This window comes from Panthera uncia, chromosome B1 (genome assembly GCF_023721935.1).
Source record: "Panthera uncia isolate 11264 chromosome B1, Puncia_PCG_1.0, whole genome shotgun sequence".
Lineage (NCBI taxonomy): Eukaryota > Metazoa > Chordata > Mammalia > Carnivora > Felidae > Panthera > Panthera uncia.
This window is the reverse complement of record NC_064811.1, coordinates 97,274,727-97,288,227: the sequence shown is the minus strand read 5'-3', so window position 1 is coordinate 97,288,227 and position 13,501 is coordinate 97,274,727. Positions and strand designations below refer to the sequence as shown.

Below are 13,501 nucleotides of genomic sequence, written 5' to 3'. Positions count from 1 at the left end.
GCTTTGGTGATTCCCCATACTTTCAAATATAGCATCCCATAGCTTCTTGCTATTGGGAATTCCCTGGTATCTGGAATATTTGGGTAGCTACCAAAGAGCACTTAGTGACTTCTGAAGTTCTTTGGAGCTTTCAGTGGAGGACCTATGGCATTGGATAGGATTAGATGAGCAAGAATTAATTTACTTGCATAAGCTCTTTTGGGACATTAACTCTCTGGTAGGACTCAGTAGGAATAGGCAAAGTCAGGGATATGGTAGCTCTGAGAAGTGTAGAGAAAGCAGTGGTCCACACCAAATGAAGTTGAAATGCCTGAATTATGATGGAAGGGATTAAAGAGTCCAGTAAGATAGGCATGTTGGAATGAGTACATTGTGAGAAGCCATAAAACCCCTCAGAGGAGTAGTGTAAATATGAGAGGGTCCAGAGGACATATCAGTCATATTCATCAGGAATATACTGCCTGAGAGGGGCACTGGCATCACTAAGAAGTTCAGTGGTAGCTCTCGTCGGCCAGCTAGGACTTGTATGGGGAGAGGTGGTCACACAGTTTGGCAAGGAGACTGATGAGGACCTAAAACAATAGAGGCCAGGGATGGCACTCTGCCACCAGAAGACGGGGCCTGCAACTATAACAGTAAGCTCAGCAACATTTATTTTTTTGTCCCCAAAATCTTGATGCATGTTTGTTATAACAACTGTGACTTCCTTAACACAGAAATGTGAAACTTAAAGGGGCTGCCATAACATAGAACTAATACATGTGGTATTAACTTAGACATCGTGTACCAGATGGTGAGGAAATGTGAGGATCCCCATTTAGTTAGTAATCCATCTCTGTAAATCAGATGTTTTGTGCAAAACAGCTAACCAAGAGCCTATATCTTATTTTGAAGAAAAGGAAAAACTATAAAAAATTTATTTATTACCTCTGAAGCCCCAACCAATTTCCTTAAATGTAACTAAACTTAGTAAAATGTCCATGAATAAAAAAAACTATCTTATTTAAATGAAAAATTGTTTTTTAACTTTATTCTATTTATTTTGAGAGAGAGACAGAATATGAGCATGGGGACCCGCAGAGAGAGAGGGAGAGGGAAAGAATCCCTAACAGGCTCCGCGCAGCCAGCGTGGAGCTGACTTGGGACTGGAACGCACATGAATTGTGAGATCATGACTGAAGCTGAAATCAAGAGTCGGATGCTTAACTGACTGAGCCACCCAGGCGCTCCTAGATGACAAATCATAAAATTATTACTTGCCAATAACTAATAATTGCTCTGCCTGTAAAAATGTATTTAGTTTGCATGCTATTTATATGCAAACATCTTCAATACACTTATGTATAATTCTGACATTCTGTCAATTATATTTAAAATGTATCTTAAGATTCACCTCCACTTTTTTGTTGTTTAGAATGTTATATTGAGTTTGGGGAACATAAAATGTGTGTGTGTGTGTGTGTGTGTGTGTGTATACATTGATGTAAATGCATATTAAAATATGAGCTTAAAATGGATTACTATTAAATTTGTATATTGAAAATAAAATGTTTCCTGCTGAGAAAATTTTTAAATGGTAGGTATTTTACAGGATGAAAGCTGGAGATACTAGTTATGCACTGAAAAGAGAGTGAGATCAATGGATATGGGTCCCAGTCTTGGAGAAGTTTCAGAGTCAAGGTATTAGATTCAGTGAACTAGGAAGATAAGAGGTAATTGTCAGAAATGTTTAAACTGGAAAAGATTTTGGCATCAAATATCTTCAAATCTAGTAGAAACCAATGTCAGATGGTAATCAAAAAAGACTTTGTCCTGCTCTCTCACCACTTCTCACTCACCCCTGCCAACCCTGGAGGCTTCAGAGGTCTTGAGTCTCATACTAGTGTTATGAATCCAAGATGGAAGAGTGACATGGCTGGCTGCCAACCTTCTTTGTTGCAAGCTAGAAAATGGAGAAGTTTTAACTTTGAACAAGAAATCTTTCCCATATATTCAGAGGTAATTACTTGTCATCCTTTTCTAATTCTTCAGAGCTCCTTTTACCTCCATATCTGTGCATCTCTCAATTGTAATTCTGCAGGTAAGGATACTGCCATGTCAGCCAGCCTGGAATGGCTCACGTGTTAGCCCCTATTTCCTTGCAGTCCATCCCAGGTAAGGCTGCCTTTTGGTTCTCAGTGCCTTCCAGGAGGCCTTCATGCACAAAATAAGGATGTTTCCTTCTCCTCCTCCTCCTCCTCCTTTTTTCTTCTTTAATCAAGATGCTATCAATTCCTTACCCCAACCCCACCCTACCCCAGCATGTAGAGGCTTTTCTGTGCCTCACCATTATATTCATAGTTACTTCTGCTTTTCTAGTTTTTTCGGTCATGTATGACTATTATTTAGCAACAAGATGCCAACTTTTTCCCCCTGCTGAGAAGCACTGTTTCATCTCCACAGTGCCATAATCCATCCCACAGTTGGCATCTTCAAAATACAGTTATTCCTTTTCTCCCTTTCTTCCTTCTCCACTATCTGAGGGAAGATTTAGTATTGTACCTCCACTCCCTCCTGTACCAACGCTTAGGTTTTAGGAGATACAGAATACCTTTGAGGATTTCCTCGTAGTATGTCCTCTTTTGTTCCAGGTTTCATATTTTTTTTGTTCCCAGAAAGATTATCAGCCCATTAAAATATGACAGTATATAGAGACACATATTCTGTCTGTGGTTATATGTATTAATAATGTTCATATGTCATCATTTTTCTTTCTCTCCTTCACTGTCTCCAAGTCGTAGTTTTCTTTCTTTTATTTGGAGAATGTTTCCTTCCTCTAGCCCTCCTTCCCTACTTCTTTCTTTCTTTCTTTCTTTCTCTTTCTTTTTCTTTCTTCCTTTTTCTTTCTTTCTCTTTCTTTTTTTCTTTCTCTTTCTTTCTCTTTCTTTCTTCTTTCTCCTTTTCTTTTTCTTTCCTTTCCTTTCTTTTCCTTTCCTTTCCTTTCCTTTCCTTTCCTTTCCTTTCCTTCTTTTTTCTTTTTCCTTTTCTTTTCTTTCCTCTTTCCACAGACAAAGGACAGTTTATTACAACAACAGCAGTGGCCAGAATATCATCTTTCTTCTACCAGCTCTCTGAAACCCAGTTCCTGCAGGGTGACAAGGAGAGGATCAAGTAACACAGGTGCACATGGGGATGCGTTACAGGAGAGGAACCCTGTGCTTAGGAAACACAGATTTTTCAAAATGTGTAATAAGACTGCCTGAACTTCGCCAAATAGGGAGACACTATTTTTATTGCAATGGCCAGTAAACGTATCTGCCCTTTGTTTTCTCTATCTCCCGAAGTTGTTTGCTGTACAAACATCCTTGAAAACATTGGCCAGAGCAAAGACAGTCTGTTTTTGAAACTGGCAGAATCGAAAGAGACTTAGAAATTGTCTCCCAATCTTCCTTCTCTGCAATTTCACTCTCTTCTCTCTAAATACCCTTCTCTGAATCTTATACTGTCTGATAACCTTTTCTTGTTGCAATCATCTACAAACCTGAGGTTACTTCTTGTTTTCTGAAAATTTCTGAAGAAATCAGTATATTGATTACTCTGAATACAATTGCCTTTTGGTTGTATAACTTCTTTTCCTCCATGATCTTAAAATATACCCTATTTTTTGATTATTTGTGAAATGAAACATCATTTTATATATTAGGTATTTGATGGATAGTATTTTCTTTCAGATGCTTTTGATAGCATTCTTACTCCCTGGCAAGTATGTATAATATTCTAAATTCCAGACAAATAGTATTGATATATGGCATCTGCTCTCTTTTCTTTTGTTCCTTTGTAGTTATCTTGTTCTTTCTGTCAGAGAGTTTAAAACGATTTTTTTTTTGTCTTTTAGATTCAGAATTTGACCATGCTAAGAGCTAAGTATGTATAATTTTTCATCATCCACCTGAAAAACAGGTGAGTCCTTCTGGTTTACAAACTTGCATGTTTTTTTCCTTTAGGAATTTTTAGTGTTATTATTTGTTACATTATTACCCATGTTCCATACTTACATTCCCCTCTCCCCATTTGGACCTATTATATTATATCTCCTGTTCCCTAGCTTCTCCCATACAATATCTATCTCTATATGTATTTGTACTGTAAGATATTTTTAATTAATATTCATTTATTTTTGAGAAAGAGAGACAGAAAGCTCACGGGAGGGGTAGAGAGAGAGGGAGACAGAGGATCTGAAGCAGGCTCTAAGCTGACAGCAGAGGGCCCGATGCAGGGCTTGAACTCACAAACTTTGAGATCATGACTTGAGCCAAAATCAGACTCTTAACCGACCGAGCCACCCTGGTGCCCCTGTAAGATATTTTTTGAACTTAAACTTTCAAACCAATAAAACGAGTTTCAAATCAATAAACCAAAAAGTCTTAACGAGTAACATGCTTTGCTTAAATCATTTCTTGATTCCTTTAGTTTGCTAAGGCAAACTTGGTTCCTGAGTGTGTCTTATTTTTGTGTGGTGCATTGAACCTTAAGTGCTTTATTGTTTGGTTATTCAGGTATTTGTGCAACTAACTCTTCAAATAATTCTGTATCTTTAATTTTTGTGTCCTGAAATCTGACTCACCTTGACTCTCTGACTACTAGACTCCCTTATATAATATGTTATATATTATTTAAATTTACAAACTCATTTTAGCTCATATCTGGTTATTGTCATATTCTTATCATAATCCCTTAGGTGGTGAAAGGCAAAGAAATGTTGACCTTATGGGATACAAATATACATAAATGACCAAGATTATCTCAATGTTCCACTTAGCTTGACTGAAATTTATATAGGTTTCTTCTTAACCACAAACTCCTAATCTCCTTTTTCTTAAAGCATTTACCTTAGAAAACTTACAATTGTGAATTTTTTCTGTGCCCCATTTAAAAAGCTTCTTGCATGTTTACAACCCAGGAAAGTCTTTCTTGGAAACCCAGGGGCTATAACTTTGAAATGCAATCATCAAGGAAGATAGTACCCCTATTTCCTAGTCTGTTGGAGTGTAGGAAGCTAAATTCAATGGGCACCAATTAGCAAACAGATGGCTTAATCCCATACAAAAAAAAAAAAGGGAAATAATTCAATATGCTTGATGCATCCCATTGATGAACTTACCCCCTAACATTCTCCAGTACTTTTCCACTAGCACCCTGACTTAAAAACTCTCCTGACTTTTTTTTTTTTTTTTGGCAGGGTTGAGTTTAGTCTCTCACTCCTGTTGTAATAATCTTAAAAAAAAACAACCTTTTTTTTACGTTTATTTATTTTGAGAGAGAGAGAGAGAAAGAGAGAGAGAAAGAGAAGCATGAGAAGGGGTGGGGCATAGAGGGAGAGAGAGAATCCCAAGCAGGCTCCATGCTGTCAGCACAGGGCCCAATGCAGGGCTCGAACCCACCAACTGTGAGATCATGACCTGAGCTGAAACCAAGACCTGGATGTTTAGCAGCTGAGCCACCCAGGCACCTCTCTATTGGAATAGTCTTGAATAGATCCTTACTTGTTTAGCTTTGGTGCAATTTTTGCTTTGACAGAACCTAGGAAGCCTACTGCTCTGTAATTTCCATCTCAGTGTCAGAAGAGACTCAGCTCACCAATCAATCCTCTCTTGGGCTCTAGGGAGTCAAGGACACTCATTACCTTCATATGAGTATCTTCAGCATGACTATCATGCACAGTCTGCTGAATGTCAAGCTTGTGCCTAGATCTGCCAGTTTCCAATTCTTACCCTAGACGTTGATGCTTTTCTCTAGACACACGCTCAGGCCTATCTGTATGATTAGCCAAATGGCTGCCTAGTCACCCAAACCATGTAATCTTTCAATTATGAAAGTACTAAATGTTTCTAAATATTCTAAATGACACAAAAAACTATGAAATAAAAATGAAAGTTCATACCTTATAATTCCTTTTGGTATAATCCCATTTGCTCAGGGGATTGTCATAAAAAAAGAAACTTTTGTATTATTTGTTTTATTTTGTGCAAGTGTAAAATCATGCTAATCATATTTTTCCATAACTTGTTGTTTTTAGCCTCTGATATATCTTAAATGTATTTAATTCTTGAAGTTTTGTAAAGTTGGTACCTTCAAGATACTTGTATGCCACACTCTTACATTAAATGTTGGTCAAAATCAAATGCACTTACCAAATTGGAATATATTATACACATAGTAATTGAATGGTCTGGCAGGAATAAAACCAAGGGTCAAAGAAAAAGTGTACTTCTCTTGGAAGATTTTATGAACATTTACTTCGAACAGAATTTTCTCTCCTAGGGGCCTTTAAATGTCTCTAGTAACACCAGAAACTACAGAACAATTTTATTAAACTACAGGTAAATTGGTTGAAAATAAACTGGCTGATTTGACAAAATGATCATAATGACAAATTGCTCAACATGACAAACTGGTCAAAAAATTAATATTTCTAGTCATTGGCTTCAAATTATTTATAATTTTGTGTGTTGTGGAGATGTTTTGGCAATTTTTACATACCTTTAAGAATTTTTTCCTTTTATCAAAAGTCGGGGAGGGGGGGAAAGTAATATATTTTGTGAACTCTCAGAGGGTTTGGAAAATTTGTACAGGTTTCTTAGCATTTTGTCTCAATTTTCTTCTCTAAACATGTCACTGAATGTGCAGTGAGGTTGCCCATACTTCCTTATACAGCTTCAATCTTGAAAGCAGAAATCATTTGAAATTGTAGCAATAAGAGCATAGCACAGTAAAAATTATGCTTAAAATGTTTCTGGAAAAAACTTGCTTTAAAGTAAAACACATATGCAAAGGGAAAAGACAAAAACATGATTAAAGTAAATGAAGTGGACAACATTGACAGAATACAAATTAATTAAAAAAATAATAACTTTAAAAAATAGAAAGTGTTATCCAAATGATGGTTAAAGTTCTGAAATTTGCCTTCAGACAAGTCACCTGCAGCTAGAAATAAAATAAAAAATTCATGAACGTAAACCCAATAAGCATTATGGTTAAAAGAGAATTTTTAAAAATAGAAAGAACAGAAATATAAAGATACAGAAGTTGCAAACACCTCTATGTGTACAAAGTTAATAATATATGAAAATAATCAATGTCTAGAAATACATTTGCCATTTCAACTAATTCATTTGTGACCAGCTATTTCAAATTTATATTTTGAATCAATCACTTAGCACTTAGCAGCATGAAGCCAAATTGTTCACAAATAACTTTAATATATTTGCTGCTTCTGTGCAATTAACAAGATTTTCTCTACCATTCATGAAAAGGGTGTGGGGCAGGTATAAACTCAAATCTCCATAGGAGAAATTTTGCTAACATTTAATATACTATTTGAAATTAAAAAGTATATTTTATGTGTAGCTTATGAGTTGAATTTATCTTTATAGACAAACATATATCTCATAGAATGAATTAAAATTAATTTCCTTTAAAATATATTTTCAGGGGCTCCTGGGTGGCCCAGTTGGTTCAGTGTCTGACGTTGGCTCAGGTCATGATCTCATAGTTCGTGGGTTCAGGGCCCACGCTGGGCTCTGTGCTGACAGCTCAGAGCCTGGAGCCTGTTTCAGATTCTGTATCTCCCTCTCTCTCTGCCCTTCCCCTGCTCACAGCCTGTCTCTGTCTCTCAAAAATGAATAGTTATTTAAATATTATTTTAAATATTCTATTTTCAGATACTAACTAAAGTGGACAAATTTAGCCCACATTTATTTATTTATTTATTATTTATTTATTTAATTTTGTGAGTAATGCAGAAGCCATTATCTGTCTTTGTGTTCTTGTTTCCTTCTAGCACCTGAAACTGGGAGCATATCACAGAGCAGGCATAAGACTGACAATGGAACTATTCTGGGCAACATTGTCGTTAAGGGACATGTGACAATTTCCAAAAAATGCTCCTTTTAGAAACATGAGAAAAAACCCACTTTTTTTAATCTTCAGGAAAATGAAGTGATTCCTTAAAAGTAAACACAGCATTAAGGCAAAACAGTCTTTCCTTAAAAATCAAAAATATTTAAGGGGCTCCTGAGTGGTTCAGTCAGTTAAGCGTCCGACTTCTACTTGGGTCATTATCTCATGGTTTGTGAGTTCAAGCCCCTCGTTGGGCTCTGTGCTGACAGCTCAGAGCCTGGAGTCTGCTTCGGATTTTGTCTCCTTCTCTCTCTGCCCCTCCCCGCTTGTGCTCTGTCTCTCTGTCTCTCAAAAATAAATAAATGTGAAAAAACAAAAACAAGTTTAAAAGAAGATAAAAAATATTTTGAGGAATCTGTCGCTACTTAAAGGAAATTCATTTCAGTGGCCTAAGAGGTCACCAGTGAGAAATGTCTCATTTCTAAAGGAAAGCTTTACTTCAAACAAACAAGATATAACATAAAAACAAAACTTGTTCTTATCAGAATTATATACTTTTAAGTATCCAATATATTCAAACTTCTAGAAACAATGTAGGAAGACAGAGCTCTCTTGAAATGGACCTGTTGCAGTGTAATGAGATGCCAAAGAAAACATTTCATTTGATAATAAGCAAATATTAACCTAAGAGCACTTTAAGGGAAAATGGAATGCAAGAGTCACCAGTGGATCTTAGAATAGTGTCTCTATCATACTAATAAAGCATGTTTATATATTGCCCAAGAATATAACTTATTCACATTTTCATCTTACTTTTATTATACTCAATGCTCAAGTGCTTATAAGTCCTCCTCTATTGTAGAAATACTTAAGGAAGATAACTCATCAGTTTGACTTTCTTGAGGAATCAAATAGAATGTGTAATGCAAGATACTGTCTCTGAATAAGAAGAAAATGAATAAACTAGAAGAAAGTGAAAAATGACAATATCCCTGGGTAAATCTCAGGATTCTTTGGAATGCTACTAGTTGGAGACTTTTTGCCAGGAAATATTAGTTTGAGAAAAAATGAATTCAATTTAAAAAGGAGGAAAATCAATTAGATTCAATTTTAATAATTCTTCATTTAGAATGTGTGTGTGTGTGTGTGTGTGTGTGTGTGTGTGCATATAGATATAATACTCTATGTTCTAGTTCTGTAGTGATAGAAATCCCTTTCATTTATTGAAAATAACAAAACAAAAAGGATTGGGATAATAACAGCTTTGCTTTGTTAGCAACTTCTCAGGATTCTGTAATAGATACATTAATTTGGGTTATTTTGCTGGAAAGCTGAATAAGATCAGAACTTTATTTTCTTCACAGCTTTGTTCACTACACTGAATCCATTTGAAAGTCCTCAGAAATTTCACCAGCCTGGACTAGTCGTAAACACTATCTCAACTCTGGTTTGAATAGGACTTTTCAATTCTGTCTGATAATCCTGGTGGGAAGCTGTCCATCACCCATATGAAAGAATAAATGTGCTTGTTTAAATAATCAGTTTTCTAGAATTTTGGTCAAATGTTTATATACTGCCCAAAGTCCTTTTTTTTTTTTTAACTTATCAGATTTTGGATCATCCACAAATGCCTTAAAATATTAGGTTATATGGTCAAAATGCAGAATATTAAATTAATATTTTAAAATAAACATATGAAGGGTGCCTGTGTGGCTCATTTGGTTGAGTGTCTGACCCTTGGTTTCCATTCATGTCATGATCCCAGAGTCATGGAATAGAGCCCTGCATCGGATTCTGTTCTAAGTGTGGAGCCTACTTGGGCTTCTCTCTCTCTTCCTCTGCTTCTCTCCCTTTGCCCCTCTCCCCCACTCACACTCCCTCTCTGTCCGTAAAAAAATAAACATAAAAATAAATAAAGTAAAATAAGTGTACCATAAGCAAGAATCTCTAACTTTATGCTTTTAAAATTCTTGAAAATATCCCTGTCTCTATTTCATAAACAGACTCAACAGTGTGGTTTGGGGGATTACTGCTCTTTATAATGCAAACTTGCTCTTTTCAAAATTGTGATTTTAAAAGTTTTCTAAATTATGTAGTACAGTGTTGCCTTTTAGAATAGTAAATAATAAGGTCTCTCAATGGTACAACTTCTGTGTAACAAATAAATCTAGCCTCTATAGCAGTCCTTGACAAGGCCCTAGGTAACAAATTGCAGACATTTAAGGAGCAGCTTCAAACATAAATGCATTTTGTAGATCATTCAGAAAACTTTTGCTACCAGGATTTTCAGAACACAAGAAATACATATTCCTGGGCGTATGAGGATTGGAGCAGCCTCAGTCTGAGGAAGCTATCGCCAAAACTCTGTTCACAGTTGTAAGTTTAAAGATCATTGATCCTGACATATGACATGTCACATTGAGTATGAAATTTCAAATTAAAAATAATGCAGCCCAATAAATAGCACATCACATGACATGGCATCAGATGCTGGCAAAACTTTTGCTCTTTACAGTTTTGGGTGAGCAGTGACAAACAGAACACCATGAGGGAAATTACCGTGTCATATTTCAATATACGAGGGAGAAGAACATGGTTTAAGATAGGCAAGAGCACATGTATATTTGCACAGTGTATAAAAGGTGCTTGAATTTCTGTGGTAGTCTGTGTTTTAAAGACAGGTTGGATGAGCACAGGGTGGGAGTGTCTGCACACATCAGAAAGGAAGGCTGGAGGCAGCAGTGGATGAACTTTTATCACAGAAATCAGCAGATCATTAGCCAAGTTTGTCTGCTGGCTACAGAGCAGATGGCTTCTGTTGCATAGGAACTGGTTTGGGAAATAAAAGATTTTCAAAGAAACCTGTTCATTGCACTTAAATGTGTGTAATTATAAAATTTTTAAATACATATTTATGCCAATTACAAACAATTGCTAATTGATGCATATTCCTGAGGATAATGAATTTAAAAAGTCTATTCTACAGTTAATATGAAGTGAATAAAGATGAGTAGCCCAACAATCTTGGGACTCTTCCCAAATATTGCTGGAATTTGAAACTAGTAAAATGCTTGTGTAGGAAGATTACATTTGGATAAAGAAGACTCTGGAAATCCAGGTAAGTTGTTTCTAAAAAGTAAACACCTCTGTCGCTCAGTTGGTTAAGCACCTGACTCTTGGTTTTGGCTAGGGTCATCATCTACCAGTTTGTGAGATCGAGCCCTGCATTGTAGAGTCTGCTTGAGATTCTCCCTCCCCCCTCTGCCCCCACCCCTTACATCCTTTCTCTAAAAAATAAAAAATTAAACATTAAGAAAATACATGTATTTTCAAATTCTAACAAAATTCTGGTCAATATGGTAAACCAAGCTAATATAGAAAGACAACCCCACTCACTGAAAATACATGCACATGACACCACATACATATGTTAGGTATAATATAATACTTTCAAACTATACAGTTTTTCAAATAAGGAAAGGAGTGAACAATTTCTAGAACTAATAGGTAACTAGAACATAACTTGGTCCACATTAGCTGCAGTAGGAAACAGAAGGCTATAAGAATCAAGTAAAAGCCTTGAGGTGGTGGCTTTAATGCTCAAATAGAAATGAAGAATAGTGTCTCAAGCTTGTTCAATACAGGGACTAGGTATAATCCTGAGTAAATCAGGGATCCACTGACTAATCGCATCCAGGGATAGGATCCTGAGCGGCTGTGCCTACTGACATTGGGAAGCTGCATGTTGGTACCAATCTAAGTTGGGATATGAAAGGATAAAGACTCATTGAGGAGGTATCGGAACCTAAAACTTGACTCATTGCTGTGGGGCCTGATACAATGCTCCCTACAAGATTCTAGAAAACTGAGCTGAGAAGTCAGCAGAAAACTGCTTCAGAACAGTTGAAACTCACAGGGTCCTGATTAAAAACAACTTAAAAGCTGGTCTGGACAAATCCGTGTTTGGGGAGTGACTATAGAAAACAATGAAAATGAGTTCCTAATCAGAATGTATGATAAAGGCTAGAAAATTTATATACTGTGAACTAGAGAGAAGAAAAAAATACAAAATAATGTGTTAAAATATTTAACAAGATTTAAAATAATTCTGGTGATCTGGCATACTTGATGTCTGGATAAACTATTCCTGAAGAGAACACCTAAGAATCCTGGATGATATATTTAAAATATCTTTTTAAATGCATAGTTGAACTGGTAGGAGGTAAGACAGAAACATCAGAGGTCAAGAATTATGATAAATGTGAATCTGCAAAGTTAAAAGACAAAATGTGGCATTTTCTCTAAGGCATCTGCCCGTCTGTGTGGTGACATGAGTTTTTTACTTTTTTCATAGCAAAATCACGTTATTCAAGTGTAAGAAGACTGGCTTTTTGGAGCCACAGTGCATGTTTATTACATGAAAAAAGAAAAGAAGAGCAACTTAATCATTGTTAGCCTGGTGAAGTAGCAGCGGTGGAAAGGTTTTAGTGACCCTCAGTTAGATTTTAGGAGTTTGAGATTCAGCCCCGACACTTCTTAAAAATAAAAATATAATATATAAAATATCCAGAGCTTAAGTGTATGTCTGAATAATGTTTACAAATGGATAATTGGTACCTCAATTATGAAAAAGAGTATTAGGACAGACCAAGAAACCTCTCGCATATACACCCATTCAATAACCAACCAGAAAAAAAAATGTTATGACTTCTATCATCCTGTATTTGTTTTGCCTTTTATTGCACCTTGCAAAAATTAAATCTCTTGTCTGTCTTTATTCAGACAACATAATGAGTATTAGATGTTCCCATGCTGTCTTTATGTATGTCTACTCTTCAAGGATATTTGGGCTGCTTGCATTTTTTGTCTATTACAAACAATGCTACCGTGAACATTCTTGTACATGTAGTTTGGTGAATATATGTATACTCACTTCTATTGGTCATATACATCAGCATGGAATGGCCAAGTCACAGGGCATACATATATTGAGCTTTAGCAGATACTGGCAAACGGTATTCCAGAATGTTTTTTTCTCACCAGTAGTGTTTAAAGTTTCAGTTGCTGCACATTCTGGCCAAGATTTCATAATGTTAGGCTCTTTAGTTTTGCCACCGTATTAGGTACAAGGTGATATGGCATTGCTGTATTCACTTGCTTTTTCCTCATGAATGCTATGATGTGATAGAAGACATTTTCAAATTCTTATTGACTATTTGGATAACCGTTTTTATAAAATGCCTTTTTCAAACCTTTTTAATATTTCTTTTGAAATTTTGCTTTCTTTTGTGTTGTTGTTGTTTTTTATTGGTGGATGCCTGCATTTTGCTTATTAATTTGCAGGAAGTCTTTACATAGTTTAGATATAAATTGCTTTTCAGTTACATGTATGAAAATATCTTTTCCTACCCATATACTGCATTTTTACTTTCTTCATAAAGTCTTTTGATAAATAGATTTTTCATGAAGTTGCAGTGATCAATATTTTCTTTATAGTTAGGGGTTTTTTTGGTCCTAATTAAGAAAAAGTTTCTGGCCTACCAAGAAGAAACTGAATAGGTTAAAAATCATAGTTTTAAGCTCATCAAAGAATTTGAGATCACCAGAAAAACCTACATATTCT

The 13,501-nt window shown here is 35.8% G+C and overlaps 1 long non-coding RNA gene across 5 annotated transcripts in view; it reads left to right on the top strand.

The window, feature by feature from the left end:
- The window catches only part of LOC125923052 (uncharacterized), a 93,732-nt gene that overhangs the window by 73,960 nt on the left and 6,271 nt on the right, over positions 1-13,501 (top strand). For 4 of the 5 annotated variants that reach the window (XR_007457870.1, XR_007457867.1, XR_007457868.1 and 1 more), the window contains 3 exons: positions 2,081-2,154; positions 3,875-3,939; positions 7,820-9,771. This is a non-coding gene — a long non-coding RNA (uncharacterized LOC125923052). Of the gene's footprint in view, positions 1-2,080; positions 2,155-3,874; positions 3,940-7,819; positions 9,772-13,501 lie in introns of those variants that run through there. The other variant, XR_007457869.1, reaches the window with a different exon arrangement.